Source organism: Myotis brandtii, unplaced genomic scaffold (assembly GCF_000412655.1).
Source record: "Myotis brandtii unplaced genomic scaffold, ASM41265v1 scaffold45, whole genome shotgun sequence".
NCBI classification, from domain to species: Eukaryota; Metazoa; Chordata; class Mammalia; order Chiroptera; family Vespertilionidae; genus Myotis; species Myotis brandtii.
The window spans coordinates 7,708,429-7,717,971 of NW_005367209.1; the positions used below are offsets into that span (position 1 = coordinate 7,708,429).

General features: G+C 53.9%; 1 protein-coding gene across 2 annotated transcripts in view; it reads left to right on the plus strand.

The window, feature by feature from the left end:
• Positions 1-8,284: 8,284 nt before the first annotated feature.
• The window catches only part of PDYN (prodynorphin), a 15,517-nt gene continuing 14,258 nt past the window's right edge, over positions 8,285-9,543 (plus strand). Inside the window, exon 1 of one of the 2 annotated variants that reach the window (XM_005874735.2) lies at positions 8,285-8,733. The gene's annotated coding sequence lies outside the window, so the exon portion shown is untranslated. The remainder of the gene's footprint in view (positions 8,734-9,543) is intronic. The other variant, XM_005874734.2, reaches the window with a different exon arrangement.

Genomic DNA, 9,543 nt, shown 5'->3' on the forward strand with positions numbered 1-9,543 from the left:
CTATAAAACCTATAGATGTTTCCATCTGGAACCTGGGAAGATCAGCTACTTTTAACAATAAAGGAGTTTGTAAATGAACAGGAGTATTGAAGAACAGATTGTTACTGCCTCCATGTAGAGAGCACCTACTGTGTGCCCTTTTACATCCATGAGCTATGCTCTCATCACTATTCTGTGCTATCATTATGCCCACTTCATAGAGGAGGCAACTGGGGTTCAGAGAGGTTAAGTAGCTTGGTCAAGGTCACACAGCTAGGAGGAGTGGAGCCAGGAGGAGAACGCAGGTCTGCCTGACTTCAGAGGCTGAACTTTCCCACCACTCCAGACTGCTATCCTTCACTTGCACCAGCCACCACCCCCAGCCCCAGCCAAGCCCCAGACCTGGTGGGGTGAGCCCCAGGCTGTGAAGAAGAGGGGGTCCGGGTGGCAGACTGAACAGAGTGATAAAATGGGAACAATAATGCTCTAGGTCCAGCTGGCTTAGTGGTTGTGTGGCCTGGAGACAGCAGCACCTCCTCTCTGGACCTGTTTTCTCATCACGCAAATGACCATTTGGATTCACTGGTCTGGCAGGTCCTTCCATTCTGACTGTGTGGCCATTGGGCAGGGGGTTTTGTGGGCTCCCCCACACACCTGGAGCGTGTTGGCCTGGAAAGAGGCTCTGTGTGGGGACAGAAGAGGAAGCTCAAGGCATGTCCACCCAGCGGAGGGTACTCTTCTCTTTCCTTCCTGTGTGAGCCAGGCTATGCCTGCTGGGCCCTCAGCACCCATTTCCACCTCCTTCTGCTTCTCTCTCCTGTGTCTTCCTGGACTATAGAGAGAAAAGCGATTTTTCCAGACTCCCTTGTAGCTAGGGTTCTGCATGCAAATTCAATCCTGCCAATCAGCGAAACCTGTGTGAGGTTCAAACAGCAGGAATGAAACGGATGGAGGGGGTCCTTCTGCTGCGTTGGTTGTCTGCTCCAGCAAGAGCAGCCCTGGAGGAGTGAGGTACCTCTGCAGTAGCATCTCAAACACCGGGCGTCACCTTCCTGAGCGCAGCGAGGCTGTTGTGATAGCAGCTTGGTGTTCCCCGGCCCCAGATTCCACATCCCTGGATCATAACATGGTGAGTTCTTGAACCTACTATTTGCAGGGATGGCGGCCTGTTAGCCCACTGTTGATTGTGTAGCTGGCGACCCTGCAGTGTTCTGAGAGTCATTCCTAGAGGCTCAGTCTACTCCTCTAGCAGCACTCCCCCACCCTTCGTACCTTTTTAAATTTCCTACTTCCCTACATTAAACTCTTTTGCTTTTAAAAGCCTGGATGGTTTCTTTCTTCTGTACTGAGCCCTGACTGATTGGTCACTATGATGTACTCTTACTCATCCTTCAAAACCCAGCCTCAGACTCCAGCTCCAGGTCCCCTTCCCTCATCAGCCAGACTGGCATGGGTATCTCTCCTCTGGGACTCCACAATTGGCTTTATCTCAGACTTTCCCACGTGGTGCTGAAATTAACTGTTTACTGTCTATCATACCACCAGACCGTGATCCCCGAGGGCAGGGACCGGGTCTTCTCGGCCATGCATCTGAGCCTTTAGCGGAGACCCTGACCTGTGAGGGCAGGTGCTCTGGGAGCATTCTGCGGAATGAATGCAGAAAAGGGAGCAACTTGTCAGTTCAATAGGATTAAGGAGAAACTGTAAGATTCCTGGACTAAGAAAAAAGCAATTTAATCTCCCCCTTTGGCAAAAAGAAACTTACTTCTTATTAGGAGCTATTATTAGGAGCAATGTACCTTAGGGAGCTCCCGGGATGGTGAGGAGTACCGCTCAGATCAAGCATCTCATTTCAGATCAAATATTCGGGATCCCTCAGTGGGTCTGGCCCCCTGCTGATGCCCTCAGGCTGCTCCTGAGGAATTCCAGCAGGAGAAGCAAACAGAGCCCTGGCTTTTGAGGCGGATGGTCTGGAACCACCACTGATGGGCTATGTGACGACACTGCTTTGAGCTCCGTTTCCTCATCTGCGAGGTGGAGTTAGTAATCTCTCCACCCTAAGGCTGTTGTGAGGGGCAAATGAGGTGGTCTAGGAGAAGCACCCAGCACCTCGCAGGGACTTGACACACGCTGGCGATGCTTTGGGCAGGAATTTGAGTTTAAGTTTTTTCTCTTCTTCATTTGGACAAAAGCACCGCCCACCACTGCCCTCTTTCACGCCTGGTGGCAGAGGTCAAGAGCGGGCCCCAGACGTGTGGTCATGAATGCGAAGCCTGTAGTTCAGGACCCAGAACAGAGTCGGTGCCGAGGGAGCAGGCGTCCCTTTTTGCTAAGTGCTGTTCGGATCTTGTCTGGTACCTGTTCCCGGGTGGCAGATACGACAGCAGGAAAGGGCTCGGACTTCATAGTGAGACAGACCTGGATGCACGGGACCTGTTCCCAGGTGGCTGGGAATGAGGGAGGGGCATCGTGGGCAGATACGACAGCAGGCAAGGGCTCGGACTTCATAGTGAGACAGACCTGGATGCAAGTCCTGGCTCCACCACTTACTTGGGGAGTCACTTCACCTCCCTGGGCCTCAGTTTCTTCATCTGCCAAGTGGCTCTACCGTGCCTCCCTCTCGGGTCACCGAGAGCTCACTCCATACAGATCACCCACCCCTGTCCTGGCATCGCGGCCGGCACAGGGTGGCTCGCCGTGAGGAGGAACACGGATGCGTTTCCTGCTCTTGGCCAGCAGCCTGGCTCTGTGAGGAAGTGGCTCACAGCTGCTGCTTTGGGGGCAGAGAAACTCGGGATCCGGCCTCATATGAGCTGTGTGACCTCAGCCGAGTCACTGCCTCTCTGAGCTCAGGGTCTTCCTCTGACACAGGAAACCATGTCCCTCGGAGGTTTGCTTGCGAACTAAATGAGGTGACACTTGGAGAGGACTCAGCGATGACGCGAAGGCGGGCGTCATCGATGGGCGACGACTATTCGCCGGAGTAATAAAGTTCAGTTACCAGCTGAGGCAAAATAGGAGAGACGGAAGTTGTGCCCGTTGGGAATGAGAAATTCTCTCCCCGTCAGTCAGTTCATCAGCTCGGTGATGGGCCTCTGTCGGCGCCTCTTGGCTGGGAGAAGAGCCCAGCTGCTTCCCCTGGCATTGCTGCCGGAGAGCTCTCTGCCGCTGGGAAAATGGAAACCTTCCCGAGGTCTTTCCAGCCCTCCTCATTGTAGCCATTTTCCAGTGTACAGTTCAGTGGCGTTAAGAACATTCCTGCTGTTGTGCAACCAGCTCCTCTATTTCCAGAACTTTTTCATCATCCCAAACAGAAACTCTGTACCATTTAAGCAATAACGCTCCATGCCCTCCTCCCGCTGCGCCCAGCCCCTCCCTGGGAACCTCTATTCTACTTTCTGTCTCCATGCACTTGCCAAGTCTAAGGATCTCATAGGAATGGAATCATACAATATGTGTCCTCTTATGTCTGGCTTATTTCACTTAGCATAATGATTCAGGGGTTGCCAAAGCTATCGCATATCTCAGAACTTCATTCCTTTTTATGGTTGAATAATATTCATTGGTATATAGTCTACATTTTGTTTCCATTGATCTGTGGGTAGGCTCTGGTTTGTTTTCACCATTTGGTTATTGTGAAGAATGCTGCTGTGAACACTGATACACAACTATCTGTCTGAGTCCCTGTTTTCGGTTCTTGGGGTGTATCCCCAGGAGTGAAATCACTGGGTCACATGGTTATTCTATTTTCACACTTTGAGGAACCACCACATTTTCCCCCCACCATGGGTGCTCCGTTTTATATTACTACCACAATGCACGAGGATTCCTCAGAGGGTGGTTGGGTGGGTGGGAGGTAATCAACCAAAGACTTTGTATCCCAGACAATGGGGTGGTGAAGGCCTGGGCAAGGGTGGGCTGGAGGGGGTCAGTGGGGGGGAAAAGGGGACACATGTAATACTTTCCACAATAAAGATGAAAAACAACAACAACAATGCATGAGGATTCCTATTTCTCCATGTCCTTGGTTCTTTGAGGTGCATTGGGAGACCCTTCCTGGTTAGCTTGGCAAACTCTTACTCATTCTTCAAAGCCCATTTCAAGTGTTATCTATTCACAGAGCCCTTTCTAAACATTCCTTACATTTCTAGGCAAGGTTCATCACTGCCATGTCTGCATCTTGCCTTGCTTTGCTTTTGCACCTACTGTACTCCATACATTTGTTATGCCTTCGTGTCTCCCACTGGACTTTGAACTTACTGAGGGTGGGAACCACGTTGGATTCGACTCTCAGTCATCAGCGCCAGAGAGAAAGAGGGAAGTCAAGGATGATTCCTCCGTCATCCTGCTCAGTTCTTCTTGCCTCTAGGCCTTTGCCTATGCTGTTCCTCTACCTGGAAGGCCACTCCTTCCCTTCGCCTGGGGAACGCCTGTTTGTGCACCAGTTCTCACTTATCTCTCACTTTCTACCGGAAACCTTCCCAGCTCCCCTCCTCCCACCCCCTACCAGGGAGCCCCTCTTCTGTGTTCCCGCAGAATTCTAGGTCTCCTCCTAGCCCAGCTAGACAATGGCTGGGCCTTGTCTGCTCATACATCTGTCTCCCAACCTGGACCGGGGGCACAGGGAGGGCAAAATTGTGTATGGCACAGGTCTCTCCCAGGGCCAAGCACAGAATGCCGTATTATGAGTCGTCAATATGAAAATATGACAGGGAGAGAGAGAGAGAGAGAGAGAGAGAGAAGATTGAGCATTGATACACCTTCAGCGCAGCCTCTGACTCCCGTCTCTGTTCCCGTGGCAGCCACACACAGACACGGCCCGCCGGTCCTCTGAGATTCATGACGGGCACATTGCGGCAGAAAGAGCGATGCAGGAGGCTGGAAGCTGATGGGAGAGTGGGGACTAAATTCCACTGAAAACCTCCCTGCTGCTACCTTCCCCGTGTAACAAGTGAAGAGAGAAAATACACAGAGCTTTGTGGGTGAGACAGAACCCGGGCGGAGAGAAGCTGGGAAACAATACAACTCGTGGCTGGCGCACAAGCCTGGGTCCAGCAGCTGCTTTCAAGCTGTTCTCTGCCATTTTCTAGCCCCAGGAGTTGGTGCCAGTGACTCCCCTTCTCCCGGCCTCCATTCCTTATCTGCAAAGTAGGGGGGGCAGTCATGTCTCGTTGCAGGGTCGTTGGGAAAATCAAGTGTATACTAGTAAATGGCTTGCAGCAGGGCCTGGCATGTAAAAAGCCCTTAAGACATGCTGGTTTGGGGCCTTGTTTTTACTTTTCTGCCTTCTGCCAAGTTCTTCCTTGTTCCTACCCAACAGAATGTTTCAGGGCTGGTTGTTCCAACTGCTGCCTGGTCTGTAGCCCGGTGAACCGGAGACCGCCGTGCACTGCGGGCATGCAGGCAACGTGCTGGGGCCTTGGAGCTGGTCCTGACACCTGCATGGAGCTGGGATGGTCCTCCCTCTTCAGATGACTCAGGAGCTCAGAGAGCCCAGGCATCCAGGAGCTGCCCCCTAGTGAGTAAGCAGGATGTCAGGATTCGAACCCCAGGGAGCCTGGGCTGCGTCCATGGTTTCCCATCCCACAGGCTGCTGCCCATGAGGCTGCGATGTGACGGTGGCATCACCGAGCCTGGGACAGGGTGAGCTGTCTGACAGGCCTCTCTGGGGCTAGGGGAGCAAGCTATTCCCTGCCTTGTCCTGCGGTGCGTGTGGAAAGGACATTGTAGAAGGAGAGGAAAAGCAAGTGAGTGAACCATTTGCTGGGAGGCAGACAATAGACTCTGGGGGCGAGGGATGTTCAACAGTAATGGCTCACAGCAGGCTCATCCGCAGCATCGCTACCCTCCCCGTCTTTGCTTCTCTTTATGATGAACAATAGCCCAGAGAGGCCCCCACTCCTCTAGTCCAGTGCCTGCTGGGGCCCAGGAATGGAAGCCATTTATCCCATCTCTTGGAGATGTTGTTTATTCCAACGTTATTACGAAGAGCTTACAGAGCTCAGGAAGAGGAGGAGGAGGAGGTGAAAAATAAGGAGGATAGAGAGCAACTGCCATGAGGATTTGCACTTGGTGGAGGGGAGAAGAAGCTCAGCCCGGGCTGTTATATTCCCAGGGAATCAGTAAACAGACTCCACCCAAGTCCTGGGGTTGCGAGGCTGAAAGCTAAACCTTGGCCATGGCCATTGGACACTGGGGCTGGGGCTTCCACAGTGGCCCCTGCAAGTCGTTTCTATCTGCCTGTCAGACCCAATGTGCTGCCTGGGAATAGGGAACAGGAGGAGAAGGAAGACAGGGTCCTGAGGAGTCCCCCCTCCCCGACCCCCGGAGGGAGGAGGGAGACCTCATCTCGAGGCTGGAGGGGGGTGTGCAGGGGCTGAGTTTTGGGGCTGGGGTCCACTCCTCCTCCCTCCCTGTGTGGCTAGGACCTCCCAGAACTTCAGCTGCCTTATTGTTTTGAGGATGCATTGTGATACCCATGCTACATGTTTGCCTGCTGTGAGAATCCAGTGAAACATGGGAGGTGTCTCAAACATAGTAGGTGCTCAGCAAACGGCCCCTTCCATTTTCCTCCTCAGAATGAACAGTGAGAGGACGAGGCCCCAGAGAAGCGGGATGTGTCAGAGAGCGGATGATGTGATTAACCACTGCGGGTGGAGCCCTCAGTAAGTGTCGCTGTGTTAAGTGCGCACATCCTCTTGTTTCACCCGCACAAGAGCCCGATGTCCTGGATAGCATTACCCCCATTTCACAGATGAGCAAACTGAGGCTGAAGCTGGAAACTTCTTTAAGGTCTCTCCACTGGCGAGTGGCAGAGACCTCTCTTACACTGTGCAGGTGGAGAGACTGAGTCCCAGAGAAGGAAGCTCCCAGCCTCCCCCCATGGTGGGCAGATTCAGGCTTCCTGCCCAAGGAGGGGGGAGGGAGTGGGCAGGGACTTGGGGGCTTTGGATTCTAGCTTGATGACTTATTTGCATGTCTTTAGGCAAGTGCCTCAGCAATCAAGCCTCTTCTTCCTCATCTTCAAGGTGGGCATAATAGTCACTACCTGGCCAGGTCTGAAGATTAAACCCGACGGCTTCGACTAACTGCCTGGTGCAGATAAGCGCCCACAAAATGGGCAGCCCCTGGCAGACTTCTAAACAGTCACGCCTCCCACCAGACAGTGTCTGCCGTTGCCTGAGGAGAAACTCCCGGGTTCTCTTCCAAACGCGGAGACCCCTGCCGTCTGGAGGGTGTTTGCAGCCACGGAGAGCGCAGCCCGCAAGCTGGTGCTGGCCCCGGCGAGGGGACGCGAGGCGGGTGTGCGCTTCGACTAACTGCCTGGTGCAGATAAGCGCCCACAAAATGGGCAGCCCCTGGCAGACTTCTAAACAGTCACGCCTCCCACCAGACAGTGTCTGCCGTTGCCTGAGGAGAAACTCCCGGGTTCTCTTCCAAACGCGGAGACCCCTGCCGTCTGGAGGGTGTTTGCAGCCACGGAGAGCGCAGCCCGCAAGCTGGTGCTGGCCCCGGCGAGGGGAGGGGAGGCTGGTGTGCCCCCCGCCCGGCGTGCAGGCAGGGACACATCGCAGCCCATATTTTGAGGGGGATTTCATGATACTCGCTTTGAGTTGCCGCCAGAGAAAAGTCAACTGCCGTTCCTGGCTGCCAGGAAGGGCTGTCCTTCTGCCAGGGCTGCTTGTGCCTGGCACCGGCGCAGGCTTGTTTCAGCATCAACTGTCGTTTGCAGACAAATGTGTGCACACGCACATCCCAGCACACACGTGCACCGGCCACACGCGGAGTTGCCACAGCACACCGCCCAGGTGCTGCAAGCCCTGCCGGCTTCCGAGGCCACTTCCCCTTCTCTTCCTGTGTTCCGGACCCTCTGCCTCTGTCTCAACATGTTTGTCTCTCTGTCTGTGAGGGTTCTGAGCCCCTCTTCTTTCTTGGTTTCCTTCTCTCTCTTCCTTGGACTCTCTGTTTCTCCCTGTCTCTTTGGGAATCCTCATCTCTGACCCTCTGGACACTCGTGTCTCTCTGTTTCTGATTCTCTCTGAAGCTTTCTGTTTTGCTCTCTGTTTGTCTGACTCTCTCTGTCTGTCTCCATCTGTCTCTATATCCATCTGACTCTCTCTCCATCTGTCTCTCTCTCTCTTTCTTTCACTCCCCTTCTCCCCCCAACCCCCCAAACCCTGTACCCATCTGACTATGTCTGTCTGTCTGTCTGTCTGTCCCTCTCTGACTCCCTTTCGGTGTCTCTCTGTCTTTCTCTGACTCTTTCTGTCTCTGTCCTCCCCTACCTCTCTCTTTTTCTCTCTCTCTGTGAAACTCTCTGGGAAATGCATCAAAGACTGAAGTGGCCGGATTTCAAGTGACAAACAGCACTCCACCCAGAATCCACCCCCTCCCGTCGCACCGCCTCCTCCTCCGCATCCCCTGTCACGAAGCCTATTGTGTGGGGCCCAGGGAGTTCAAGTTGAAGGGCCCTGGGCTCTGCGCCTCTGACTGCTCAGCGCTACCTCCCCATTGGCTCCGAGCAGCTTGCGCTCAGCAAGGGCTGAGCCACAGGGGGAGGCTCTCGTCCATAAAAGGGGGGTGAGGCACCAGAACTGCCATTCGAAGGGGCTTTGGTGGCGCTCACAGCCGCCTCGTTGGCACCTCCTTCCCAGCCGGAGTCAGGGTGGCCCTTGAGTCTTGGACCGACCACCTGCCACCACCCTCCGACCTGCTCGGGCAGAAGCTGCCCAGGACAAAGCAGAGGGAGCACAGGTAAGAGCCAGAGGGGTGCTGGGGTCTCCTTTGGTTTGGTTTAGCTGGTCTTCTGACCCTGGAGGTGGTGGGAAGCTCCCGCTGGGGGATTTGGGGTTTGGGTCTAATTACCTGGAAGACATAGTTAGTTAGGAGGCGAGTTTACAACAGACAGACCAGGGGGAGACGGGCTGCTCTTCGGAATTTCTCTCTCCCCACAGCCCCGGCTGAAACAGGTGGGTTTCTCTCTCCCAGGAGGACCACCCTCCGTTTTAGCTCCAGGGTCTTCTTGGTCCTACAATCCACCCCCCAGCAGTTCCCATGGGAGAGTGGGACCGACCCCTGGGTAAAAGAAGGGAGAGTTTTAGCTCATCAGAGTGTTTTCAAAGGTCAGTGATTCTCACTGGACTTTGAGAACAAGGGCTTGGGGACATTAATGAGGTCCCGGGCTCTGGCATTTACGGCGAATCATGTACATCAACGTACAACCGAGTTCAGCCTCTTCATCCTTTTTGGATCGAGTTTAATTGCTGACAGAGTCCTGGCTTGAGTGGCTCTCTTTGACGTAATTCCACGCAGAAATGAAGTGTGGGGCTGCCTTGTTGGGAGGGAGTGGGCAAGAGAGTGACACCGGCCAGCAGAAGCAGCCTTGGAGGGCTTTGCTTGTCCATTTTACTTTGAAAGGACTTGTTGCTTTCATGTAAATTGCAGCCCTGAGGAGTCTAGTCAGGCGGGAAAGAAGCCCTTTGCTCCCTGGTAAAGATATCCACACTCAAGGGAAGTGTTACAGAGCCTCAAAGTTTGACTGTAGCAAAACAGCTACTGAGTTGC